We start from the raw sequence: 14,897 nt of genomic DNA on the forward strand, positions 1-14,897 counted from the left end.
GACTTTAACATTTGCCCTCTAAGGAGAAGGATGACCTTGATTAGTTTGCTCTGATGTGGGAAACATATAAGAACAGATTTGAGGGTATTTGGGTCTAAAGCTTGTACAATTTGGAGGTAACTCATTACTTAAAAAATATAAAATTAGGAATAAAGTATTTATTTGAGAGGAGAAAAGAAATCACCTTGGTGATTCAGGTCCTACTCTTCAGAAACCACTTTTTCAGAAATAGTTACATAGTAATGCTTCCCAACTGCACCCTGGCCTCCTCTCCCCACCTATATTACAACAGCTTCCAGTAGCCCCCGGCTCCCACAGGGACACGGAAGCTTGAGCTTTCTTCTCCTCCCAGTGAGTTGGCTCTGATGTGATGCTCCTGTAGGTCCACTTATAGCCTCCCAGGCCCCTGATTTCTTACTCTGGGCAGTTGGTACCCAGTCACCCTGCCCTGGCTTCACTCATCAGCTAAAAATGATAATTTCCTAGAGAACTAAGGGAATGATCTGTAGATGAAGTCACCAAGTATTTTTTAATTATTATTTTATTTTAAGTTCTGGGATACATTTGCAGGACGTGCAGGTTGTTACCTAGGTAAGCAGGTGCCATGGTAGTTTGCTGCACCTATCATCCTATCACCACCTAGGTACTAAGTCCCACATGCATTACCTCTATCCTGATGCTCTCCCTCCCCCTGACCCCCCAACAGGCCCCAGTGTGCATTGTTCCCCTCCCTGTGTCCATATGTTCTCATTGGTTAGCTCCCACTTATGAGTGAGAACATGCAGTGTTTGGTTTTCTGTTTCTGATTTAGTTTGCTGAGGATAATCGCTTCTAGCTCCATCCATGTCCCTGCAAAGGACATGATCATGTTCCTTTTTATAGCTGCATAGTATTCCATGGTGTATATTTACCACATTTTCTTTAACCAGTGAATTATTGATGGATTTGGGTTGATTCCATGTCTTGCTATCTCAACAAGTATTTTTTGACCATTGTTACATAGTACTGTTCTGGGGTGGAAATAAACTTTCTATAAATTGAAGTTAACACTTAAGAATATTTTGAGAAGGTAGATTCATATTCATTCATTTATGTCACAATATTTATTGACAATCACCTATGTGCCAGGCTTGAGCCACCACCAACCACATAAGGTAGACACAGTTGTTACTACCATTTTACAGATGAGAAAACTGGGGCTCTAAGAGAAGTTAAGTAGCATGCTGATGGCAGAGCCTGCAGGTTAAACCTGTGTCAATCTTCAGAGCCAGAGGCCTTACCCATTCTCTACGGTATCAGAGCCTATTGTTTATAATGCACACACACACCACACACACGCAGACACATTCACACGCATATAATATATATTTGTACTTTACAATTTACAAAGCATATTCACATAAATTTGCAGCATTTATCTTTTCAGTAACTGTGTGGAAAATAAGGGAGAAAGTGAAGGAGAAGCCCTGGGCCCTCATTCTGTTAGTCAGCTGTGGGACGTTGGGTAAATCACTTCCTGCAGTAAAATTGGGGGTCTAGATTAAATTATCTCTAAGGCCTGATAGTTTTGCCCTCCTTTGATCTTTGGTCAGCCAACCCTGACCATATATCACTTCTCACAGGCCCCTGTGGCATGTGGGCAGAATCAGATCAGAGAAGGAAATTAGGTGGGAAGAAAAGGAGAGGAGAGATTTAAGGCAGGGATTGAATCTACTCAGAGGCAGGAGCAAACTTGCAGCTGCAAGAAAACTCAGAGCTGTCTGGCCAAATGCCCCAAAAGCTGGAGAGTCGACTAGAAGCTGGAGTTTGTTTCTGCTCCATGGTTGCCTACAGATAAACTTTCTGTCATTATAGACTGTAGTCTAAACGAGCTATGTCGTTATAAACTGTAGTCTATAAAGTCACCCTACAACACTCCTCCTCTAGCCCCTTCATTCCCTTTCCTGTGGCTAAAAACAAACTTGCCTGTGCTAAATGGAGCCCATAAGGAACCCCTCACAAGACCAAATTCCAGGCTTTGTTTTTCCAGTGACTAGGCATGCAGGTGGAGTGGGTGTGGTCTCACAAGCAAAGGCCAGGATGCCCGTGACAGCTCCGAGGGGCCACGACTCCTGAACTACATTTTAAGGAAAGGAAGAAACTAATTCCTAAAATATCTAGTCACTCCCTGGAGAATTTCCCTTTCCTTTCAGTTGACTTTTTTGTTTCTTAATGTTATATCTTTTTTTCCCTCTTTCTCTCTTTCTTTTTTTTTTTGGGTAAATGTCCCTAAGTGTTTTTATGTTTTTAATAAGGTAAAATTTATGTAGCACAAAATGCACCATTTCAATTATTTTAAAATGTACAGTTTAGTGACTTTCAGTACATCCACGTTCTCCACAAATACATACATACATATATATATATATTTCCTCTTCAATTCATCTCTATTTATCAACCTTTCAGTTTTCTAACCTGAGCTAATAGCAGACTTCAGGGGTGTAAAAGTAAAATCAGGTCACTAAAATTAAAATCAGATTGTCAAAAGGATCATGGTCCTGCACAATTACAAGTGATGGCAGCTCTGGCCCCAGGTTTGTTGAGCTGCAAGAAGAGTTTTAAAGGCCTAAAATTGAGTCATGTGGCTGAAATGGCGAATGCATGTTTGTACATAGAGGACCTTCCTTCTACGGTCACAAGCAACTATTTCAATTAGAAGATGTCCCATTGGGTCAAAAGAAGCAATACTTGTTTAAAATCCTTGAAATTAATTAGATTGAGAAGAGGAATACAAGTAAATTAATTAGTTGTAAATTTCCATTGCACAAAGTCCAAAGTCAAATCCACCTGCGTCTAATCTAGATACTGCCCATAATTAGAAGTAATTTAAGCCGGGCATGGTGGCTCGTGCCTGTAATCCCAGCACTTTGGGAGGCTGAGGTGGGCGGATCACCTGAGGTCAGGAGTTTGAGACCAGCCTGACCAATATGGTGAAACCCCATCTTTAAAAAAAAAGAAATAATTTAGCTATAGTGACTCTGAACAATCACACCCCCTCCCCCTCTGACAGTTAGTTGTCATGACATCCCCCATTCAGTCAACTCTGAAGTCATATGATCCTGTGATTCTCAGTTCTGCCACTCTGTGGAGCTTACTCCGGCCTCAAGATTGGTTTCCAGACGTCTCCCCTACGATCCACTGGTACAATTCTCCCAGGAACTCCTCTTCAAATAATGTATTACTCTAGCATCAAAAAACTTCACTTCCCCCACCCCCAATTACCTATAAAATTAAAAAAAAAAAAAAAAAAACCTTAGTCCATCTCCGTGTGGATTCTCACGTTTTGAAATCCAAAGTTCTTCTTCCTTGTTGTTCCCCATGAACTTCTCTTTAGTCAAACAGTCCTGCTCGCTATCACCCAAACATGTTATGCACATTGCCATGCCCACACCTTTCAGCCATCTCCCTTCCTGGAATACCTTGTCATACTGTCTTAAACTCTAAATCCTGCCTCGGCTTCCCAAGCCTCATCCTCCCTCTCCCTGGGGCTCTCCTGGGCCATCTCAGTTTCCATGGCTCTTCTGTCTGAATTCTTCACCTCATTCTACCCTGTTGCATCTCTTATGTTTCTATGTCATGTTCTAATTTCATTTGACTTCTCGTGTCCTCTCACTCTCTCTGACCCAATCATAGTTCTTTGTCGATACAGCTTTGTGTGCAGCCATTTAGAAATCCCTACCACTGCATTGGACGTAGTGTTTTGAACATGGTAGGAATGCTATTTATTGAGGACACAGCACAGGCTGTGTCAGATCTTCCTGGATCAAAACTCTTGGTCCACTTTTAACTAGCCATATGTTTTTGAGTTATTTGACTGTTTGAAACTTCAGTTTCTTCACCTGTAAATGTAATCATTGTAGTTCCCACCTCAAAAGGATATTGCAAGGATTAAGTGAAATAAAGCACATAGAGTGTGCAGGACAGTCTGATACGTAGTACTCTGTGCACGTGAGGCATTATCATCCTCAGAACCAGCTATTACTGGAAGTAAAGATGGTCCCTTAAGTGAAGACGAGCCAACACAACAGTGAGGGAGGCAGCCCTCTCCAACACACTTAAAATTGGAAAACAAAAACAACAAAACTGACCCTGACCCTGCAGGACTGTTGAGGGAGGGATCCTGTTTCTCTCTGCACACTCACAGCTCTCTTTTTATGACTTCTGCATATATCAGCAAGCAATCGCTGCACTTACAGATCCACAGTGTCTTAAGGATTCACCACATGTGTCTTCCAAATCCCCCCAAGCATCAGTGACTCGACTTCTCAGTCCCCACACAACTCATGTCACCACCTTGTCTGCCTGGCACCACCATCCCCATCTGTGAGTACAGGAGTTTGAGGAAAATAAAAACACCCTCTCATCAGAGAAACTTGGGAATTCTGTTTTAGGCTCAGAGCCCAGAGCTGCTCCCAATAGTACCAGCTAATTCCACACTGTTACGGGTCCAGAGGTGCCTGTGCTTCACACTTGACATGTTTCTGTTCCTTTAGATTCCTCTTAGCTTTCTTCCTGTGATTGTAGACAATGTGAGTAGCTTCTGTGCATCCCTGTGGAACCGCCTTGTTTCTTGCCTGTTGCTCCTCCCCCAGAGTCATGTGAGGCCAGCACCACATTTCACTATGTTATCAGTACTCCATTTTTCATGCTAGGGAGCAGGTGGTGCCATGATGGGCATCATGTTTGTGAAAAAATTAGTTAAACAAGCCTATGCCTGGCATACTTCCTAAGTACTGCAAGAGAGTGATAAAGAAGACTTATTACTTCTAGGTCTAGTATTACCCCTCTCCAGTCCACGTAGAGGCAGAGTGCTGTTTCTGAAATGTAAACCAGGTCTCATCCTTCCCTTGCTCATAGCAACTCCATGCTCACCCATATCATCTCTTCAGTTTCATCTCCAGTTTATTAAAAACAGACAAGCAAGTGGGAAACATCTGGAATGTCTAGTTTAGAAAGGTTGGTTTGCCATACCTCAGCTCCAGAAGAGCATCTTTAATGTAGCAATTCCTTGCTGATATACGCAGAAGTCATACAAAGATGGCTGTGAGTGTGCAGAGAGAAGCAGAGGGTCTCTCTGGGGGCCGTGGCAAAAATGAACTTTCTCCCCAACAATGTTCATCAGAAGGGAATGTTCTGACTCCAGTCCTCATGCTTCTCTCTGCCAGGGGCTCTCTTTCTTGTCAAGACCTCTGAGTATCTTTGTAAAAGTGATCACTCATTCTTCCAGGCATTGCACAAACCTGAAAGCAGTTTGTTTTTCTGGGAGCCTCTGAAAGATATTCAGTAATGTCATGTATTTCCCTGGAATGTCCTGCCTCCTCTTCACCAATGCAGTTCCTTCACTTCTCCTGAGATCAGGCTCAAAGTTCACCTCTTCCAGGAAGTCCTCCCAAAAATCACACCCCTCATATCTAATCATTTATCCATTCTGTCACCTTTCAGCAATTATGTGGTTATGTGTTCAGTTTTGACTGTGCCATTCTTTACTTGCTGATACATTGTTGTAACTGCAGATCCTTTGTCCTTTATCCAAAACCTATGGAGTTAAATGTGTTTTAGAATTCAGAACTTTTCAGATCTTAGAAAAATGACAGAGTTTCTAGGGCTCCACCCATAATCAAACACATTAATATTTGTTCAGTGAAACTTATGAATATTCATGGTAAGTGGAGTATATAAAAATTGTAATTAGCTTCTTATCAGTTCGGGTCAGGTTTTGACACAAATAAATCCAGTATTTCAGAAGTGTAGACCTGAGCTATTCAATAACTACCGCTACCAAACCTCCCCTAGTGCTAATACTCTGCTGTTGTGTGTGGTATCTCATTTAATCCCACAACAGTCCCACATGAAGGAGGTGTTGTTTTCCACACATTATAGATGAGGAAAATGAGGCTCACAGAGACTACATAATTTGCCCAAGGTCAAATCTCTAGAAAATGCAGGCACCAGCATTCAAACCCAAGCCTGCCATAAGCTCAGAGCTCAGTGGCCATACAGTTTCCATATTGTGTGTGTTGCCTTACAAGCCTCTAATTACAGGATTGCATGTACAAAATGGAACACATAAATGCTTACCAATGATGACAGACAGAAGAGCATTTAATTTTTTTCTTCATAATACACAGGTTGTGCTTGTCTTCTTCTAAAATGACTGGACAGTACTTAAAATGTTAGTAAGTTCTGTAGCATCTCAAGCCCCTGGAAGCTCAGAGGTGACTAGGGCAGACAAAGTCACTGACAAGTACATCACATGACACGTACCAGCCAGGCAGCACATGGGCCCACTGACCGTCACACATGTTCCCAGCTCACACAGAATCAGTGGTCAACACTTAGAGCTTGGGAGACTTCAACTAAAAGTCCAAACAGTTTCTCTAAATGTTAAAACTACTTTTTAAATTGTTTATATTCTTTCTCTTGACAAATTGGATGCTCTCACACAGTGTCTTCATTCCTTCATGGCAGTAATCAGATGCTTCTCACTAGCAGCTTTAGATGGGGGAAGCACTCTCCAATTAGCCACAGTTTCTCCACTCTGCACACCTGGATTCTTAGGAAATTTCAGTTTGGGGTCACTCTACCTGATAGAGTGGACCAAAAGCAGTACACCTGCCCTATCATGCCGCCTCTTCCCCACCCCTCAGCAGGCTGGCAGTCTTTTTACCGATTTGAGCAAGGTGGATGTGTTGTGTAGTTCTTCTATTACATATAAAGAACTTTCAGTAAGGATGACACTGTATGATCACAGTTTGAGCACTACCACAGCCACCACCATGCAGCAAGGGCAGATTGAGAGAGAGAGAGAGAAATAGAAAAAATAGAGAGAAAGGGAATACGACATTTCTAACCCCACTTAGAAATCAGATCTACAATTCCTTGGGCCAGAGACAGAAGAGAAATCTGAGGTGGTAAAGCAGACTAAAGCACAGCTATTGTGCCCAGGAGTCAGAAGGACATGGAAGTGGCCCCTGTGTCAACCTCTAAGAAGCAGAGTTTCTACGTGAAGCAGGGCAACCAGAACCTAGGTCACTTCTTAAGCCCAGACTCCACCACCCTTGAAAGGAAGCAAGAAAAGCTACAACACACAGCTGCTTGAAGGTCATGGACTGTGGAAAGCTCTGTGACTAGAGGGTCTAGATGAAGCAGACGGTGTCACATCAGGACAAGGCGCCAGCCAACTGCTGGCTTCATGACTATGTATACAATGTTCTCAATACCGCCTGAGCCACCAACATAAGATCTGGTTCTGGACTTGGGCTAGTGGAGAGAGGATGGAATGGGAGTTGATGACTGATAGAGAAGGCCAGGTGGAGGCAACTGCAAAACAGCTTGCCAGAAAGGGGTGTCAGGTTGTAGGGAGGGGAAAGAGAGTTAGTGAGAGAAAAAAAAGAAATTCCCACAAGCTAAGACTGCAAACAAAAATTCCCAAAACACATGAGGAAAATACATAAGCAAAACAGCTAGCAAGGTTGATAATGAAATTTATTCACTTCAAAGGATGAATTCTTGTTCAGAAAAGAAATAGAAATGCCACAAAACTAGACTCAGAAAAATTTATAGCTTAGTAAACATTTTGAATATGTTTTAATCACCACCAAAAGAACAGAAATATAATCCCTATTTTCCCAGCTAGCAGAAATAAGAGGGTAAGGAAGAAGATCAGTTCAACAAAAAGTAGGAAAATGAAAAATAAGAAAGAGAGGGAAAATCAAGGAAGCATATACTGGACATTGAAGAAATACTTCTTAGGTCTTCCTAGTTTCCAGTATGATCAACTAAAACCCAAGTTTACCAGGCTAGTGACCTTTCTCAAAGTCAGCAAAAACACCTTCAGGTAGGACCTAGTAGAGTTTACCCTGGAATTTTATGTGAAGAGAGGCAAGTTTTCCTTTTAACCCACATTGGGAACCCAGATATTTGCCCATTATCATCTGGAGCCCACTATACAGGAAGCACCTGCCTTAGGACTGTCACTACCAAGCACAGAATCCCTCAAAGGGGTTTGTTTGTTTGTTTGTTTGTTTGTTTGGTGAACTCTCAGGGAAACTCTAAGGAATACATTTAAGGGCAGCAGTAAAATATGGACGACTAATTGTACCAGAGCTTGTCAAGGTCACTGTGGGTAAAAGGACCTTTACCAGATCTGCTCAATGATTGCCCCGCCTCTTACAACCAGCCCCACTTCCTGTCAGATACATTTATAATTCTGCGATTGGATTCCAAGCAAATACACCCTCCCATCAATACCATAATCTGAATCAGTGCAATGGTTTTGTTAGTCTTCTGAAAATTTCCAAATTTTCCAGATTGGTTCAGTTTCCTGGATCTGGGAGAAAAAGCTCACTGGGCTGTGTGCCCTAGTGTCCTGAGAGATGAGGTGCTTGCCAAGTCTTCTCTCTGGGAGCCAGAAATGTAAAGCAGATAACGTAAATTGCATTGTTGTTCTGATTTGGACCTGAGAGGCAAACATCCAATTTGAGATCAAATAAATGGATTCTGGGCCTGAATAAGCTGATTAAATAGGATTCACTCTAAAGCAGTCTGAAAATTAGAAAGAAGCACTGCAAAATTCTGCCTATCCTTTCTGGGCTAAAACGGAGAAGCTCCCCCAAGGAGGGGACCCATTTATGCCAGATGCCACGTTCTATAATGAGAAAAGTACAACTACAGACTTGGGAAATAGAAAAGGGTCTTATGTAATTTTGACTTGAATGAAGATAAACAGAATTTAAATTTACAGCACCAATGTTTCCAAAATAGTGACAGCTAACATTTATCGAGTTCTTACTGTGTGCCTGACACTGTTTAAAGTACGTAATAATTACACGATATTTCTTAATTCACTGCTTGAAAAAATACACAAAGCCAAATACCTGAAATCCTGTGAGGTAAATGTTATCATCTGTCTTTTACAGATGAGAAAACTGCTGAAGAACAGCTGGTATATGTTGGTGCTGAGATGCACAACTAGGCTGTTTGTCTGACTTCAGTGCCCATTTACTTAACTATTAGCCTATCTAGAAAATAGTCTTACCTTCAATGTACTTAATAATACTTAACAACATATAGTATTAGTCAAAAAAATTATAGGATCTTTATGTCTCATCTATAATGTAGCCCACACCTTGTTTTACTTCGCAGTAGCTATCCCTAGTCTCTGATTTATAGAATTTCAAGTTGTTTGAGAATCAACATCTGAAAGAGGGACACTCCTTCGTCGTAGGAGGTGAACCATGATTAATCTGAGCCACTAAGGCAATCTTGCTTCTCTTTGCTGGGAACTGGAAGGTATATAACACAGCTCTGGCCATTGAGAACTAGAAAAACTCTGCTGGAATCTGGGGGAAATTTTGCTCCATGGTAAACAGATCATGAGAAAGTCTGCTATATTTTTTCTTTTTTGAATGTGAGTGTGTAAAGCATGATGCTTGGAGTTAAAACAGCCATTTTAGGTTTGTCTGCCTATGGACAAAAAGCCATTATACCGAGTATGGTAAAGCAGAAAGGTTTTTAAAAGCCTGGCTCTCTAATGACAGATTGAGCCAATAACCCAAACCTGGAATCCTCTATCTCCAGACTTTTTGCTACATGGTATAATTATATACCTCTGATGCTTGAGCCATTATTAAGCATATGTCCCTGCATCCAAATGCATTCAACTTACATATACCTCTTTTGTATATATATAGGCATATCTTATTTTTATACATTTTTCACCTTTCTTGATTCCAGTTGACTTTTAGCTGTGTAGCCAAACAAAACCAGTCAGTCAAGAAAGGAAAGAAAATATATTTTGAAAGTAGTTTATCAATACTCTTCTGGGAAAAAAAAAAGTTCAAGGTTTCTGTACTATCATTTACCAAGCCCCATTCTGTACTATCATTTACCAAGCCCATTTACCAAGCACCTTAAACACAGTCACCTGCAAGCTATGACTCAGCAGTAAACAAAATAAAATATACTTCCAGGTACTCATTATTAAAATAAGCAGTTGAACCAGATGATTTTTAGGTAAAGTGTAGCACTGACATTTTATATTTTAAGAAATGTTTCTCTTGTAAAAATTTCTAGCAATGCCCTATAAATAATGACTACATCTTTAAATACTTCGTAAAATAGTAATAATTTACCAAGAGTTTTAAATCCTTTCCCTCTGCCTACCTCAGTTCCTCATCAGAAAAATATGAAAAAAAATGAAATTGATGCTCTTTAAGATTCTTTTCATCTGGAGCACTCTTGAATCTGGCTAGAATCTAAACTACGTGGTTCTCATTCTCATTGATTTCTACTCAAAGCTTACGCAGTCAGGGACCTGGCAATATGTAACTCATACATAGCACCTTCTAGAACACATGCTTATGTTAAAGTTAAATATTTCCCTTCCTTCATTTAATGAAAAGTTACTGTCCTTACTTGGACTGTGAGCTCCTTATTCACCTTCTGTATCCTCAACGCCTGATACAACATACGGTATGTAGTAGGTACTTCATAATTACTAACTATCTAATAATGGCTGCCAGTTTTTGAGCATCTACTATTTAACAGACATTTTAAAATAGGGTTTCTAAAATCCTCACAACAATCCTGCAAGGGTAGTATTTTTATTTACATTTATAATCTCAGTAAAACTGGAGGTTAGTCTCAGCATAGTGTCACATCCAAAATAAATGAAACCCAAATCAAACAACATTAAGACATTGTGTAGGTCTTTAGTGAAATCAATTACATTGTAAAACATACAGCAGATATTCCCTGTATCTGTCTTCCAAAAATCTCACAGCACTATGAAGATCCCCAATCTCTACCTTCTCCAAACTCCCAAACAAAACTCTTTCCTTCTCCCAATTCTAGTTCACTCCGTTCAGTTTTCTTCTGTCCTTTGGGGAGTGGCCTCATGCCTTGTGTGACCTACATTAGTTGAAAAGTTTAACCTCTTCAAGGTCTCCAGCTCTTCCCAGTCTCCATTGATTTGCCCAAGTACATGCTGCAGGGATTGTACCAGCATTTGGATTTAGTCCTCTGATCCAGAGCCAGTGTCATTCCACAACACCATGCAATGACTATGCTCTGCACTGCTTATACAAAGTTGCTCTGTCATGGATAGATATCCATTAACCACTGGCTGCCTCTCAACCAGCTGAGGGACTCCTTAAAAATACATCTGCTCTCCAGTCCCTGTAGTTAGAGTATCCTAGGGTGAGACCCATGATTCCGCATTTTTAACAAGCTTTCCAGGTGATGCTGAGGCATTGTCAGATTTTGAAGCACTGCTTTATACTGCAAAGGCTTTAGAATTGAGCTACAGAGTAGCTCATGCCCATAGGAACAGGAACATTCTACCCATTTTAATGTTTAATCTTCCCCTGCAACATGATGTTCCAGACACACAGGCAGTCCTCAACGTCTGAACACCATGGGTTTAAAAAATGTTAATGGTGATGTGCAACTCAGAATGTATTTCCCAGAGAAACAGTGACTGGAGATGCTAGCAGGGCTGGGAGAGTGCTCCAGAGCTTTGGATACCTTCTCAAAGTGATTCTGTGAGAAGATATACATAGAAGACTCCACTGGGGGTACCAAGAAAAACTTTACCCCCGACCCCGATTCCCCTCCTATCTCAGGAGCTAATGGCAGGAGGGGAAGTTCAGATGGTGACAGAGAGCAGAGAGCTCTAGTACTAAGGAGAAGTCAGAAGAGTTGTCCTCTACAAAACCTACAGGAACTAGACACCTAGGAAGGAGGGATACAAACAGCAAGATTTTCAGGGCCCCTGCAATGGCCTCTTTCACAGAGTCAGGGCTCTGACAGAGGGAGAAGGTATTCACTGGGCAGAAGAGGCATTTTGAGGGAGGGAAGCAGGAGAGCTCAAGGCCTTAGATCCCTGAGGCAGCCATAGCCAAGGATCTGGTCCAAGATAAAAAAGATGGGACAGACGGGCCTATCCCAAAGGCAAGTCTTTTCTCAAGCAAGTTCTCACTACAGAAGTTCCCTCTCCTGGGTCTTCTTCAAAGCTCTGCTCTCTTTGGAAAGGATTTCAGCATCAAGAGGTGCCATCAGAGACCCCTCCAAGGATTTTAGTCACTGAAGAAAAAAAATGTGGCCTCATATAAGGTGATCTTACCACACAGGTTCTGAAGACAGTTTGGGAGTGAGGACTACTGTTTTTTAAAACTCAATTGCATTGCATGATTAGTTGCAATTCCTGTCAACAAACATTTATCAAATACTTACTGATGCACTAGGCCTGGGGAACATGGGGCAAGAGTGAATCAATCTTTGGCAGGGCATTGAGTACTAGAAATCAGAACACATGATCTGACAAGCGTAAATGTCCTTATGAGTCTGCTGGAACAGAAAAACTGAATACATCACTACCTCAGATAATCCTAGACATTTGCTTGCTCAAAATAAGGCTGGGAAGGTCAGTGGGATTATTGATCACAACAGTCAGTTGGGTCTGCAGTGTGTGGTTAAATCCAGTGTTGCTAAAACATCAGTTCTGATCCAACATCAAACATGGGTTCTGTACAGCCATATGTATACAAAGGAATGAGATTTCACCCCTTCTCTATGGGACTTCCTCAGAGATCGACAAATCAACACAGTCACCTCTCTGGTTAGCTACAGGGACATGCACATGGGTAACTTTTTTGTTGTTGTTACTTTATGCTCCTCTACTTCTCATCCTTCCAGGTATACTCCCCACATCCTTTTTATAGTGTCCTCACCTTCAATCTTGTTTTGAATAGACTGACATTGTTCTTCCTCTCTAAGAGTGCTTTATAGAGTTAATTTAGGCAGTGGAATCCTTTTAGCAAAAAAAGCTTCCATGCAACTTCGATATTTTAAACATGTAAACCCAGATCTCTGGGACTCTGCCCTGTTTAAACCCTGTCCAGCCTCAGAAGCAATCCTGACATCTTAGGAACATAGCTGCCCTAAAATACCAATCAGCACCAATTCTTGCCTGTGAGGCAGAGACTGCAAATTACCATCCCAGTATCATTTTCTTCTTCATCCTTAGTAACAGAATTCAGATTTGGGTGGGAATGAAACCAACTAAAAGACCACATTTCCCAGCCTGTCTTCCTGCTAGATAAACCAGTCCTGTGATTAAAGTCCAGTCAATAAAATTTAAGTGGAACATATGGGACTCCCAGAAAGACACCTTAAAACTGAGAGTTGTGCCCTTTATGTCTTTCTATTCTTCTTCCTTCCTGCTGCCTGGAATAAGATATGATAACTAGAACTTCAGCAGCCACCACGGACCATTAGATAACTTCAAAGGTGGTATCTATGATCTACAGAACGTGGAGCAGAAAAGACAGACAGAATCTGGGTCTGGATGACTTAATGGTACTGCTATTCCAGTTATGCCCTGCTTGCCTCTGGACTTCTTTTAGGTAAGAGAATAAGCCCTGCATGTATGATGCAATGTTGTTTTGGTTTTTCCAAAATATGCAACCATATCAAGTCCTAAATGATACAGAATCTGTCCGTAGTTAACTTTTCCAGTAAAAACGTCCACTACAGGTCTCTTCATATATACTATATTTGGAAAAGAAAAATTATTAAGAACCAGGATAAGAGCATACAGCCATTATGGTATATACTCTATGGATCAGATTTGTTTATAAAATTAATAATAATACCTAGTATTTACCAAGTGCTTGCTGTATATCAGGCTATCTGTAAGCACTTGTGCATATATTATTTCATTTAATGCTCAAATTAACCACATAAAGTAAGTAATATAATGGACAGTTTTCCAATGGGGGGAAAAATGAGGCTGAGAGGAGTTAAAAACTTGCCTAAAGTCACACAGCTAGTTAGTTACAGAGCAGAGATTTGAAATTACATCTGTCTTCCATAACAAGCTCCAAATATAAGGGGACTTAGAGTCTATGCAAAATAAGCGAGTAGATAAAAGGAACTTTAGAATTACTTTATAATAAAGACAATTAAAGCAGTGTACTTTATCCTAAGATTTGAATTATGTTCACTTTTATGATCTAAACTTTATGTTGAAAAGCTCTGAAATCAGACTGACTTGGGTACAAATCCTTGGTCTAAGTCTTCCCAGAAATGTGATCTTGGGCAAAATTTGTCAGCTTCTCTGAGCCTCAGACTGCTGTACATAGTAAGGTGTGAACTGATGAGATAACGCATAAGAAGTTTACGACACAATGCCTGCAATGATGAATAAGCTATTATCAATTTTGTGACACAGACAAGGTGAAATGAGAAAAATGAGGTAAGAATCAATCAACTTGTTTTATGAAAGAATTTGAAAATAACTCCTTGGAGAACTGGCATAAAAGAGTAAAACACTTATGGTGTTTGAGTGTACATTGACAGTGAGAAGCTGAGCAAGATTCTTCTCCTTAGTCTCAATTTTATCATCTGTAAAGTGGGAATAACAATATTTTTTACACAAGGTCATTGAAAGAAAGAAATGATAACTACCAAGTGCTACATCACATTATCGTGATATAGTTAACCTCCACCAGGCCTTGCCACTTCTTAGTTTTTCCACATGAAGTGACAAAATGTCTATCCCACATTCTTGTTTTTCTCATTTCAACCTGTTACCAGGATTTCTTTCATACTATGAAAGACAATCATAGCAGTTATGATTCAGAAATGCTAACCCTAATGAATGTAAAAGAACAAGAACTGGATGATAGAGAAAAAACAGTGGCAAGCACACAAGAATGGTGGTTTTTATAGGAAAAAACTATAAAGCCTGTTAATGTACCAAAATTTAAAACTTTTATGCATCAAAAGACACAATGAACAGAATGAAAAAGCAACGTACAAAATGGGAGAAAATATTTGCAAATTATATATCTGAT

At 40.5% G+C, this 14,897-nt stretch overlaps 1 protein-coding gene and 1 long non-coding RNA gene across 9 annotated transcripts in view; one reads left to right on the forward strand and one right to left on the reverse strand.

The window, feature by feature from the left end:
* Window positions 1-14,897, reverse strand: part of POGK (pogo transposable element derived with KRAB domain) — a 339,612-nt gene that overhangs the window by 254,120 nt on the left and 70,595 nt on the right. The window lies entirely within an intron of this gene.
* Window positions 1-14,897, forward strand: part of LOC144580272 (uncharacterized) — a 222,848-nt gene that overhangs the window by 175,094 nt on the left and 32,857 nt on the right. For 4 of the 6 annotated variants that reach the window (XR_013529568.1, XR_013529567.1, XR_013529570.1 and 1 more), the window contains one exon: window positions 13,277-13,445. This is a non-coding gene — a long non-coding RNA (uncharacterized LOC144580272). Of the gene's footprint in view, window positions 13,446-14,897 lie in introns of all 6 variants that reach the window. The other 2 variants (XR_013529571.1, XR_013529572.1) reach the window with 1 other exon arrangement.

Source organism: Callithrix jacchus, chromosome 18 (genome assembly GCF_049354715.1).
Source record: "Callithrix jacchus isolate 240 chromosome 18, calJac240_pri, whole genome shotgun sequence".
NCBI lineage: Eukaryota > Metazoa > Chordata > Mammalia > Primates > Cebidae > Callithrix > Callithrix jacchus.